The sequence below is a fragment of the Micropterus dolomieu genome, linkage group LG10 (genome assembly GCF_021292245.1).
Source record: "Micropterus dolomieu isolate WLL.071019.BEF.003 ecotype Adirondacks linkage group LG10, ASM2129224v1, whole genome shotgun sequence".
Classification (NCBI taxonomy): domain Eukaryota; kingdom Metazoa; phylum Chordata; class Actinopteri; order Centrarchiformes; family Centrarchidae; genus Micropterus; species Micropterus dolomieu.
In genome coordinates, this window is record NC_060159.1 from 9,096,906 (window position 1) to 9,110,443 (window position 13,538).

The window sequence follows — 13,538 nt, forward strand, 5'->3', positions numbered from 1 at the left end:
TGACACAAACACGAACGCAGCTAGCTAGCTAGCTAGCTAACCGTCATGCAAACCTTTAAGCCAGCTTTGTTTGCTCACAGCTGAGGCTCAAAAGAAAGGCAGGACCGGGGCAGAAAAGGGCCAGCTTTGACAATTTTCACACAAAGGGAGCACTGTTGGCTAACAGTGAGCGGCCTGTTTCTGGGAGGTTTGCACTGTTCCTGGGGCCCATTTCATGGAACAGTTAGCAAGGCCAAAGGCAACCCATGGACTGGAGTGATAGTTAAGGCCTTCGGGGCCAAACCTGGGTCTGGCCCTGTACCTCTCCCCTCTGTCCCCCACCCAGTTCAGAAGCTTTCACAAAGCCAACTGGGGACGCTGGGTGCTGCAGGTGTCCTCTCATAAAGACCCACATCACATGGGCCGGTGGACTGACTGACTGAGTTGGCATGTTTGGGTTATTTTTTTCCTCCCTGCAGGTGTTTGAAAAATCAAGACAGTAATGAAGTACCAAATATATATGTTGATATATATGTACACACACACACATATACTCAGTAAAACACTAGACATTGTATGTAAATAAGCAGTCAGTACTTTATCAGTCAATCAGTTTAATGCTGTTGATGGTTTGTGGTACCATTAAATGTCAAGGAATCTGTGTGTTCGGTTTCAGTGGTTGTGAGTGTCAAGGAAGGTGTGGTTGACTTATTTAGGTTAAAGCAAAACAGTCCAAGAAATTATTATTGGAGAGATTAACATAAAAAAATAACCCATACCTCAGCTTAAGCTGCTTGTACTATCAATCACTCGGAACTGGGCTTAGGCCAGATCATTAATTTCTTTCTCCCTCCCATCTACATTGTCAGTATTTGAGAGGATACTTCCTCCAGCTGCAACTGCAGTTGCAACAGCTATCAAAATGAACAGTCTCTGCCTTCATTTGATTTAGCCTTAATGGAATGGAGATCCCAGAAATACGGCTTGCACGGTGGGAAGCGGAAAGAGGAAGAAAGCATGCGAGTAAAGACGAGAGAGAGAGAGAGAGAGAGAGAGAGACAGAGAGAGAGAGAGATTAATATCCAGTCTTCTCTCCTCCTGACCGCAGAGTGGGCATAAAGAGCCTGGCGCCTCATTGATGTCAACCCTAGCTGTGCCTGTCCTGTAGTTTTCAGTTTGGTTTGGACAGAACAGGCGGCCTGGCCTACAGGGGTTGGGAGGACAGGGCCCAGGGTTTCCCACATCACTCAAGGGCCTCTGATAGGCGGTCACACAGGCCGGTAATGACAGGGGGAGAGATTTAGTATTAAAGTCTCCTCTGCTGCCTCCTCTGCTCCTGTCTGACGTCAGGCTGTTAAATACGGGGATGAGAGCATGGCATGGACTATGGGTGAAGGAGTTAGACCTGTCTTAAGTATATTTGTGTGAGAGAAGCCTGGCTGGGTTCCCTTGGAGTGTTGCTAAGACACAAGCTGTACACATGCACGGGGGGAATTTTGGACCACAGTCAATCATTAAAGGGATTTGCATCTGCCATAAATATGAATTCAGTCAAGGTAAATGGTGATAAGGTTGAAGGAGGAGGGAGTTACATATACTAACATAGTGACTCATTCAAAGTGGTTTGTAATTCACTGGGTGGACTGTGGGTTAGCAATACAATAATGCGGGCCAAGACTACCAGTAAAATTATTCTTCAGTCTTTAGTTGTTCGGAAGTCCTGGCTTTCCATCTTTTCAGTTTTTTAACCACTATCCCACATACAATACTGAGGGTTTTTCCCTGGTTATTTGTAGAGCATTATAACATTTGAGTTCATGACTAATGAACTTGGAAAGCCAGCTAGATGGCTGGAGACTGGTTTGAAAATGTCATATACTCACAAGTAAAAGACCTCATTGTCTTTGCCAGTATGCAACTCAACTGTACAACCAATACCCAAAGCAGCTCAGCAACATTAAAGGAGCTGATTGCTGCACCTGCATCCACAGATCATCACACCATTGTGGCATTTAAAAAAAAGGCCTCAGTCAAACACGCCCCCTGACCTTCTCCAGCTAACATAAACTAATTAGGCTGTCTCTGAAAGGAATGGCCCGCCATTGGATTAATCAGCCTTCACAGATCTGGACCATGCATTTCTGCTCTAGCCAGCTCTCCCCACCAGAACCTCATTATCTCACGTTTTCAAAGGAGCGCCATGGCAAATAGCAGAAGGGGCAGAAGGGATGGAGAAATGGAGGATGTGGTGGTGCAGGAAGGGGCTTCCCCAGTTCCTCTCTTCTCACATCGGACTCAGAAAGGAAATGTCAAGCGTGAAGCTCAGAGAGTGGTCAGTACCGCTCAGTCCAGCAGGCAGCACAGAGGGGGCCTTTGTCCACCATCACTTAGCGCCAATTACAGCCCGTCAAAATAGTTTTTCTGCTGTGGAGCGACGTGTTAATGGGCCCGGAGTTGGGTGTGAGGAGCGACCTTGTCCACACACACCAACCAGGGGTCAGGGGTTAATAGGGCCCCTCTGATGTGGCGGATGAGATTTCGGCAACCTTTAGCTGGTGAGGGAATGCCAGGACAAAGCCTGTAGAATGTGATACAATTAGGCGCACAGCTAGCTATCCTGAATGGAGTTGCTCCGTAGAAGTGGGATGGCTGCATTAGCTAGGAGCAGATGGGCAGGCGGACGCTAGCCAAACAGGTGCAGAAGGTCAAAACCCCTCCCAAATGTGAAAGAGGACCCAGGTGAGGACAAAAACACCAGCCAAATTCAAGGCTTTATTTGGAGTGAGCAGCAATTAAAAATCCTGTTGAACAAATGACTCTTCTGGACACAAAGAAGGTCCCTTTGTACTTGTGAAAAGGTCAGAGACCATCCAGTCTTCTGTAGCATTTCCCATCCCAATCCTGAACCCACAGAATTGATGCTTGGCTTAAACAGAGGACTAGGCCAGCAAGCCTGTAGACCACCGTCAGCCAAATTTGGAAGCTGTCTACTCTTTCATATGAGAAAGTGAACTTGGCACAATTGGCGTCTGACCTATACTGTGTTTCCTGAGTTTAAGTAATCAGTGTTTATCTGATGCAAGATGAAAAAAGGTCCTGGCAAAATTAAATGTTCATAACATTGAATTGTGCTACGTGTGCCTGGTCTGGGCATGTGAGCACACAGCCAGGCCTCCGTTTACACCATAAGTGTGGGAACAGAACTAATGCCAAACTACCCATGGGCCCTTCGAAGGACAACAACACTGCCAGGGAGAGCTGGAGATTTTTGAAAAAAAATCCCTTCACCACACTGAGCAAATTTAACCACATGCAAGCCTGTGGGAACTAGCAGATGACATCTATCAGCATATAAATACTTTCAAAATACTTTCTGGACTTATTGGTCTACACATTGTTCCCCCCACCCAATCCTCTTGGATATGATAGTGGTGATTTGGCCCCCATCTTCATCCACTTAATGTTGAAATAAAGGAGGTGATTGAACTCAGCCTCCAAATTGGATTTGTTTAATCTGCATCAAGTTTGAACATCCTGTGTAAACACAAGCGTGTCCAGATGCCGGAAACGCCACGGCTGGAAACGTAAATGCTCGTGGTTGACTTTGGCCGAGAATCATAAGAGCAGAAGGAGGAATGATGCCTGAACAGAGGCTGGAGAACGTCCTTTGTTACTACAGGGTCAGAGGATGTACAAATGAGTACATTGAAGTGTTACAGATTGATTATGGATGAAAAAGGTTAAAAAAATGTCTATAATTTAGGTAATTTACAGATAAGCAACACCTCATGTAGTGCATATCCTCTTGAATTTGATTATTATTGTCATTACATAAAATATGTCTACAGTGCTAGGAAGTCTTATAAAATTCACAACCTCTGGGAACAGAATCTGCAACCTCTGCTTGTGACGTTACACCAAATTCTACTTTGGCAAATGATGTGGAAGCAAAATTGAATAAACACAAACATCATTAAGAGTTCATGTGTTCCAGTTAAACAACCCTTTGGTTAGACTCTCATTTCCTTAATGGCTCTGCAGCTGTATTTCACCCCTGCGTTAAGTCACAAATCATTGGCAACCAATGTGGTTTCTTTTGCGTTGTTTTCCTCAGAGATAAGTGAGAATATGACTTTGCCTTGACGGGATTTTTTTGCCTTACAGCAGAGGCTACACCCCTTCAAGCCCAACTCATTAGGGAGTGTGTTTTGGGGAAAGGGGATGGAGAAGTGAAGGTCACTAGAGGTTAATTCCAATCGCAGTGCCTCCTGGAAGCAGCATGACAGCATGTCTCCTCTGCTCACAGATTGGATGAGTCCTTGCTGATCAGGCTGGTCTGATTACAACTTGTGGAAGATTGAGTCTCTTGCTCACACACACATGGGCTCCTCTTCCAGCATATATGTATGTATTGGGTTCATTTAGGGGATTTGCCCTGTGTGTGCGCATTTCTTTACTGTACAAGTTACATTTATTCAGGATAGTAATGGTTGAAGCTGCTAAAGGATTTGTGGTATTATGTCTGCCACAACAAAAGCAATTGCAATAAACCAAATTCTAAATCTAATACCTGATGTTTTGACAGTTTCACTGTTTTATGTGATTTATTACTTCCGATGTCTGGCAGGGTGGATATGTGATTGTACTGCCCTTGTTCTTGCTGTTGCCTTTTATTGTTTTCATCAGCACACGCTGCTGCTTTATGACTTATCAAAGTACTACACCTTGATGTTGGAGGAAGCAAGGAGAGCAAAGGGGGAAAATGAAAGAAAATCATAAGAGATGAGGGAGACAAAGGAGTGACAACAGGGTGGTGAAGACAAAACAGCAAAGAAAGAAAGAATGTGAAAAAGAGAGGAAGAATGTGAGACACAATGAAAAATACAAATGAAAGGAAGAAAAAAGAAAACAAAGATAGGCGAGAAAGAGTGAGATGTGGGCCATTCATAAGCAGACTTCTCCAAGGGATCTCGGGCCAGCACACCTGCTACTATTCACTTCAGAGGAAATAGACACTCTGTGGAAGAGAGGCTCTTGGCCTCGGGACAAAACCGCTGCAGCGCCAAATTAGAAACAGGAAGGACTGTGGGTAAGGCTCAGATTAAAAACGCACTCCCCACATGGACTCAATATACTGCAGCCCTGATCCTGCTCTGGAAACCCAAAACCCAACAGCACTATTTTATGTCCCAGTCAACAGAACGCCCGCAGTTTGCACAGTGACAGTACAGAGACTCAGTCCAATGTCAATTCCCGAATGTTGGTAAACTATGGCCCTTAAATGCTGCCCATTCTAATGAGGAAAGGAAGTTTCTAAGTATACTTTATCAATTTCCGCAGTCACAACTGTGGATACTTAATAATAATGCATCACATCTGCGTTTTCACCAAGACTGCTTTGCATACTTTATGTGAGTTCAGCCATGAGGAAATTATGTGGATGTCAAAGAACACTAGAATGGGTCTTCCTTTTCTCTTGCACAGGCCTCTTTCTGATCCACACCATCTATCAGCACCAGAACCAGATGAATTTGACGTACACACACCAAAAGGGAGGACACAGTGCTGAGTTTCCCACAGACGACCATTAGAGCAGCTAATGTTGTCAACAGGCAGCGAGCAAGAAGTAATGATCCATAACACACTCTATAAAGGAGTGAAGCTAGCAAGAGGTCTGTGAATGTACCAGAAAAGGAAATGAATATTGATATATGCCTGCTGCCTTCCTCTTGCGACCCTTGACCTCAAACGGGTTTCTCCTCTGCTGACGGGAGCTGTAAGGCATTTCCTGCCCGTTCACGTACATGCACGTTGGAACTGAGGGAGAAAAGAGAAAAAAAAAAAAATCACCTCTTATGGCCCAGGATAAGGGAAAAAAGTAGGCACTCATTCTCATACAATATTTCCATTTACTCATGGGCCTGTCCAAGTAGTGTGTTCCCCTCAATCTATCATTTTCACTGCGGTCACTGATGGTAGAAAGGCCTACTGTAATTATTTCTACAGATATTGAGGACATCTAGAGGTTGTTTCTCCTCACTGGAAAACAGAACTGCTCCTTTCTCATAAAGGTCAAGTTTTCATTACGTGAAGCTCAGTAAGGATTCACAGAAGGATTCTTATGAGTAATTGAATGCACAGACACAAAGAGGCAACAGAAGGACATATTTGTATCTTAGAGAAGAGGAGGCAAAGGAGAAAGATATCACAATAATCCAGCTTTGGGACAGAATCCATGTTCCATCTACCACTGTCCTCTTTCTCCCCTGTCTGTTTGACGTGCCTTTCTACTCTGCAAAGCCTTTGCCTTACGGAAGAGGTCATCACTAAAGCTATGAAGTGCCACATTCACCTAAGATCCGCCGGCTGATGTTCGAGCCAGGCTGATGGTTGTTCACACATAAACACACACAAACACACACACACACACACATGCATATGCGCATTATGCCAGACTGGCTTGGTAGTGCGACTCCAAGAGGAAAACCTGCCATGACATCACCCAGGGGAGTGCAGGTGCAGGGCCGGGACAGGAAGTGAGTCACAGGAAGCTTGGTGAGGCAGACTTTGCCATGCCACTGACAGGCTGTGGGAGAGCGGGGTGAAGGAGTGTGAGTTACACCTCGTAGCTGAGCTGGCTGGGGCCCTCAGGTTGTGGACCTGCTCTTTATATAAACTGGCTTCTCTCAACTACCTCTGTAACTTTCTTTCAAAATAACTGACAGGTATATATGGAAAATTATTGTAACACTGTCCAAGAAGGTCTACAAAAACAATTCATAATGTCTTTCAGCTCTCTATACAACAATTGCATGACTTCCTGCATGTCATCAATTAATCTGGTGTACAGAGTTGAGATTTGCGCTCACAGCATTTGATCAATGTAATTGAGCATAGAGAATATTATTACTATTGTAATAAGTGTACTATTATAATTTTTTATACTTTATCCAATCCCTACACAGCATATTATATAAAAGGAAAATGTAAAGCAATATAAACACAACACAACACATGCTCAAGGGCTAGAGATCAAAATAAGTGTTTGTAAGCATCTGAACATTTTCAAACCTGCATTGCTCCAGCGCAGAGATGTCTGACAGATGTACTATATGAACAGATGGATGGATGGAGGAGATGGTGTGTGTGCCCTTGACAATGGCAGTCCAGTGGTTTATACAAAGCTTATTACACTAATGAGAAAAGTGTGGGGAATGGATTTGTCCCATACCACCCAGAGAAAGAGAGCCTCTTTCCCCTGGTGTACTGCATCTGGAAACAGCCTCCTGGTAATCTGCTCTAAGTACAAAAGGTTCAGCACCAGCTTGTTCTCATAGACCACCAAGTGAGGCCCCCGAACTCCATAACAGGTCTCCTTTCATAGCTGGGGATTAACTGATGCTTGGTGGACTGGGTCCCAGGCCTGGAGCTCCTCAAGGTGCCGCATCCACCATCCAAACCGTGAAGACGTGTACTGTGGTCATAAAGAAGTCAAACTTTCTTAATCTTTCTTATCTTCATTGGGAACTGGCAGATGCGGAGGTAGGAGGTTTTGTGGTATCACCCTGACTGCTTCGCAGATGGGTTGTTGCCATCTACTGGCTATGGACAAATGAAAGATCATATAAACTCATTAAATTATAACTTTATCTAGATTACAACAATATACATAGAGACTGCATAAACATTATACTTACTTATTCTCGCAAGAAAATATGTAAATGTTAAACAGTAAAGTAAAAAGAAAAAATTTAAGTAAAGGGAAAAAATGTAGACAGTGGTCACCAATTTTAAGACAAAATGTCTGGATATATTGATATATAAAAATTGACATAGTGATATGTGTGTATATGAGAGAGTGTGAGTGTGTTTTGTTTTATAATGTAGGTATTTTGAATTATTCACTGTGAGATCTCATCTTTAAGTAACTACTGTCTTCAGACATGAGTTTTGAGCTTTCTTTTCATGGCCAGCTCCAAATGAGAACATCACTGATTTGAAGTTTTATGCATGGTAATGCATGAGATTTACTGTGCCTGAGATTGACATTTATTTAACAGGCGTGCTGAGGGATGTCATGTAGCTCCCTTTGATTGATCTCTTCACTTCCTGCTACAAAGATGGAGGCCGCTCCCGTAACCACACAACCCCTTTCAAGCTGGGGGCGTAGGAGACGCCCTTCGGCAAGGTTCCAGGATCAGTCGGGTTCACCCTTCCCCCCAAACCTAACTGTAACCATCAGAGGAGTAAACACGACACTGACCTTAGATCAGTGTCTAGAGGCAAATCCATCCTCAAGCCTCTTAGAAGCCCATATGTGGTCCATATGGAACTCCTTCCTGTATCCCTTGTGGAAAGTGCAAGGTAGGCACTACACATCCTGAAGTCCATTCCTATTTAATCACCAAAATCAGTGTTGGGTAGTAACGCGTTACTGTAATATTATTACTTTTTCCAGTAACTAATAGTGTAACAGATTACTTTTCTAAAACAGTAATATTACAGTTAGCCTACTAGTCCAAGTAACCCTGCGTTACTTCGTTATTGAACGCACCATCCTTGACGTGAATGCGTGACTGTACGGCAGGTCAGCGGCACCAGGCCTTGTGTTCATGTCCTCTGATAGCCACAAAACCAAAGGAAGACTGGAGAACGAGTGAGAGAGGTGTTCTTTCCACAGCTGTAAGTAGCTGCTGCCATTATTGTGTCACAGTCTAAAATGCAAAGAACATCGTCATCTATTGTAATCTCTGTGCGACCAGCAAAATGCCTCCAACAGTTCTACATCTGATTTACTGAAGCATCTGCTAAAGAGGCACAGCAACGTGAAACTTATAGAAAGAAACTCCGGCCGCTACTATCACTGATGCTTAGACTCACTGGGAGAGAGTGACGTTAACATTTTGAAAAAATAGGCCTACTGAATACTGCGCTTATAAATAGGCTATATGCGCAGAAAAACAGCTGTTCAAAAGTCGGGATTTACTTTATTTTTGTCTTTCAGCCAATGGCGAAAAGAAACGTTAGGCCTTTATGTTTTGTAAAAAAACACTCCTTGCTGCTGTTTTGAATATGATTTCCGTTAAAAAGTCGGGAGAGACTGCTTTGTTTGGGGGTGAAAGCAGTGTTTCCCATAATTAGCCGATAATTTGGATAATTACAGTGGCGTGGGGTGGGGTAAATTTTTGGGGAAGCCAAGTAAGAGGGGATGTCCTTTTTGGAGGGCAATTATCTAATGCATTGTGCTATTACAGTGCAGGGTATAATTTTATAATTTATATTTTTTAAGATTCGCTCTATCTGTTATCAATACACACGCTGAAAGTTGCATTTACCGAGACGTACACTCTCTCTCTCTCACCCCAAATAGCATAGCTGCTTATGGTGCAGGTTAAGAATAAAAGAAGCATTCATAAGCTCAATCAGAAGACGATTGAAGACATTTGCATAGTAGCAGTGGTGCATGTATCAAATAGGCCTAGATACTTCTTAATGCTTGGCCAAATGTTCCTAACACAACATCACTGAAGACTAACAACCGAGTAGCCAACCAACAGAGTATAGACAATTATTCAGCCAGCCTGGCCCAGTGCCCTGTAGCAGGTGCTGTCTGTGGTGCTCATTATCTATGCGTACACAACCGCAGTAAAAACAATAAGGTTACTTCAGCGGACTATTCATTCACAGCTAAATCCAGGCAAGCAAAGCAAAACAAACAATATAACCACATTGAAAATCGCACAAATAGCAGCAGTTCAGTTACGTTCAGAGAGAGGAGGTGTCATTTCACTCACCCTATTTGAAAAGGAAGGCCAATATCCCTGTCTGTCATGGTGGTGAAGTGGTCAATAACCAAGTCATAGAATTTCCCACTGGCTTTTCGTCCTCCGCAACAACAGAGTCAGTCAAAGTTTAGCACTACCAGCTAGCCACACTGTACGGATCTAAGTTTCCTCAGTAAACGTCCAAAACCCCTTTTTTCTCTCTAGGCCCAGCTCCAGTTTTGGCGTTGGTCTTCCGTCAGATTTAATCTTAAATTGCTGCTGTAGTGGTAGTTTAGTAAAACTATTTATTATAACTAAAAACTCCAAATCTCCATCCTCCATAACTGCACCAGCTAAAGTTGCTAACAGCTCCCGTTATTTCATCTGAATGACGTTGATCGCATGCTGTGATTTGATTGGCGTGAAGCCAGACAGCGGCTGGCTTCCCTTGGCATCATCTTGACTAATCACAATTAGGCAGTGGCATGACAGTGGCCTCATCTGATTGGTTAATCATTAAATTTTTTTTTTTACAAAGGGATGCCAACCTGCCTGGCCTCCTCGCATAGTCAGACTGAAGGCCAGTCTACGGTGGTGCAATATAGTGTTTCACCACACGTCCAACGAGTAGCATTTAGAGGGGCACTGAGAAATGGGGAAGAGATGACCACAACAGTTTATAAGATTTATCGAAACTATAAACACTGTGTTTTTATTGAAATGATAAACAGAGTCTGATTAAAACAGGGGAAGCCTGGCTTCCCTTGGCTTCTGGGAGAAAATGCCACTGGATAATTAGCAACGCGGACGCTGACTGCCACACAATGATTTTCTATTTATTTTTACTAGGCATATTTAAAATTGTATTTGATTGAGGAGCTGTATTGAGGAGCATATCCGTGCAGCACCTCCTCTCGCTCGCTCCCTCTCTCTCTCCCTCTCCCTGTCTAAAGTTAGAATATAGTACATAAGCAACGAGTAACGTAACTAGTTACTTCTATCACCCAGCAATAAGTAAAGTACTATTATTACTTTTTTAAGGAGTAATAAGTAACTAGTAATATGTTACAATTTCTGAGTAACTTGCCCAACAAAGTTAACCAGATTAACAGTTAACATTAAAAGGAGAAGTAGAATGAATTATCTTATCAATAATTTACCCAAATTGGCCAGACTCAAATATTTTCTGTCTCTGCGTCGTCAACCGCTTATCCAGCGTACAGGGTCGCGGGGGGCTGGAGCCAATCCCAGCTTACATTGGGTGAAAGGCAGGACAAGTCGCCAGTTCATCGCAGGGCCACACATAGACAGACAACCACTCACACTCACACCTAAGGACAATTTCGGAGACACCAATTAGCCTAGCCTGCATGTTTTTGAATGGTGGGAGGAAGCCGGAGCATCCGAACAGAACCCACACAGACACGGGGAGAACATGCAAACTCCACATAGAAAGGCCGAGGCAACCGGGGTTTGAACCCACAAACCTTCTTGCTGTGAGGCAACATTGCTAACCACTGCATCACCGCGCCGCCCTTTTGCTCTCCCTAGCAGAGAGAGCAGGAAAGTCCTTGGGTAAGAGATAAACAGCTCTGATGTTATGAGGTTGTTTCTTCTGCTTCTGCCCCCCATCGCTCATCGATAAAATGTGTCTGGCTTACGGTCTCGTCCGTCCTCTAAGGTTTCATTGCCTTGTTCTCGAGAGTATCATAATAGGAGACAGGCTTTTAACTCTGTACTATAGCTTTACTGCAGAACTAGTTGGCTGTGAGTATTAGGCTATATAATGGTCTCTTCCATTGAGTCCCAGCCAGAGGTAATGATTTCAGCATGTCACTCCAGGCCAACTCCACTGTGACTGCATGGCTGATTAGCTCTTACAGTAATGGTAGTAGCAGAACATATTTCAGGAGCAAGTTAACAATGTTTTAGGTATGTTGCTGTCATTTCCTACATGCCTTTTGTAATGTGAATGTACAAACAACTTCGATAAGTCAAAACTAGTGCGTTTGTGGCACGTGTTCACAGATATGCTTTAATTTATATGTGCTTGTACGTGCAGATATACACTATGTGTGTGGAAGAATGAAAGGCTAAGATTGTATATATATGAAAGTACTATCATTCGTGCAGTCATTCTGGAAAAGTAATTTCCATATTTGCTCTGCTTCTGAATCGGTGGACACCAGTGTGTTTGATGCGCTCAGAGCTGCAGCACAGATGCCACAGTCTTAGCTATGCTGGACGTTATCTCACTGGCTGTTCTCAGAATACAGGAAAAAAAACACCATGTGCACCACCTCTAAAATTAGTGCGTGCATCACGTAAAGAAAAGATCCGAAGTTAGAAACGACTCTAAAGTGGCCACTGTCTGTCTTCACTTCGCGGACATTTTCATGTCCCTCCTTGGCACAGAGCCAGTTGAGATCTCCCAAAGTGACTGATCCCTCTGTTTCATCAAAGATACACGGCCCACCACATACTTTCCAATTCTGGGCCAGCCAGAAATCTGGAAATCTGATTTTATAACACGTATGATTTGGGTTGTTTGGAGCTGCAGATAGTTTTAGTGTGGTTTGCTACACACTAAACAAAACGAATGAGTCCTGCCACACTAGTAGGTCCCAGCTTCCAGTGTTATGCTCATCAGTTGTGCGGCTGCTCTGTTGTGTGTTTGTGTGTAAACAAAGACAGCGAAGGACACCTTTAACAGATATACCAGATGTTCATCGAGAAGGGAGGGGAAAATCTGTTGTCGGAAAATGACTTTGCAGAGGTCTGTGTAGCAGGTGAAGAGAATCTTGCCAGGAACACATATCTCACAGTTGTGCTTTTTAACTAAATCATGGAATACACAGTCACACACAGACTACATTTTTAGCTCATCAATTCTTTCATGCCATAAAATGGATGGTTTTAGAAACCATGTTGTGCGTAAGCTGAAGGAAAATAACGGCTTCTGAAATGCAAACATTCTCAGCCCCAACCAGTGGCTGACCGCACTTGAAGTCTCTAGTCCGTGATGAGCCTGGAAGTCTGTCAGTAATTGTGGAGATAATAGGTCCTTATTACTTTGACCCCTGACCCCTGTTCTTAAGTGAGAAGTTTAGGAGTGGTCCCCGAGGAGCTGTCTAATACTAACGTGGCTCTAAAATGAGAAGCACCAGAAGTTGGAGAAACAGTGGCCAGATAGTACAACTGAAACCCAATTCAGCTGGGATGGGGTGCAGGGAGGGAGTTACCCATGTGTCACCCACCCTGGGAGCAGTATTTCCACCCATGAAAGGTTTATGGACTTGAACTATAAAGGCAAACCACTAAATCTTAACACTTTTTTTAACACGAAAATTCCCCAAATCTTTTCGGGGTTTAGGCTTTTAATGTTGATTTTTATCAAATGTTCATTAAGTGTGCCAGTGAAGTGACTTCCTCCTGAAGTCCATTAAAATGTTTCTGCTACTGGCAGAGGTATGTGCAGCCCATGTGCAGGGTTGTGGTATGGTGGGGTCCACAGAGCAGAAATGGACACCAGATGGGACCAAGGGGGGTGGAGATGCAAGGTAGAATAAAATAGCACGTGCAGAAGATTGAAACTGAAATGTAGAGGGGGAGGAGGTCTGTGTGTGTTTGTGTGCATGTTGGGAGGGTATAAAATAATTGGATAGTTGCATCATCTAGAGTAGACGGGTGCTATATACCCTTGAGGGATAAGAATGGGTAAACAGATATGATCTGAGGCCCATGAAAAAAAGTGACATTTCCAGTGTTTTTACTGCCAGTGAATAAAGTCTCACG

The 13,538-nt window shown here is 43.6% G+C and overlaps 1 protein-coding gene and 1 long non-coding RNA gene across 6 annotated transcripts in view; one reads left to right on the forward strand and one right to left on the reverse strand.

Annotated features, from left to right (window-relative positions):
* The window catches only part of LOC123977373 (1-phosphatidylinositol 4,5-bisphosphate phosphodiesterase beta-1), a 171,373-nt gene that overhangs the window by 8,935 nt on the left and 148,900 nt on the right, over window positions 1-13,538 (forward strand). The gene's annotated exons all lie outside the window — the stretch shown is intronic.
* Window positions 4,429-9,842, reverse strand: LOC123977376. Of its 2 annotated transcripts, none has more exons than XR_006826650.1 (3): window positions 9,774-9,842; window positions 7,051-7,581; window positions 4,429-5,796 (listed from the first exon to the last, which is right to left on the reverse strand). It is a non-coding gene; the product is annotated as an uncharacterized LOC123977376 (long non-coding RNA). The 2 variants fall into 2 exon arrangements; XR_006826649.1 differs by lacking the exon at window positions 9,774-9,842 and adding an exon at window positions 8,243-8,347.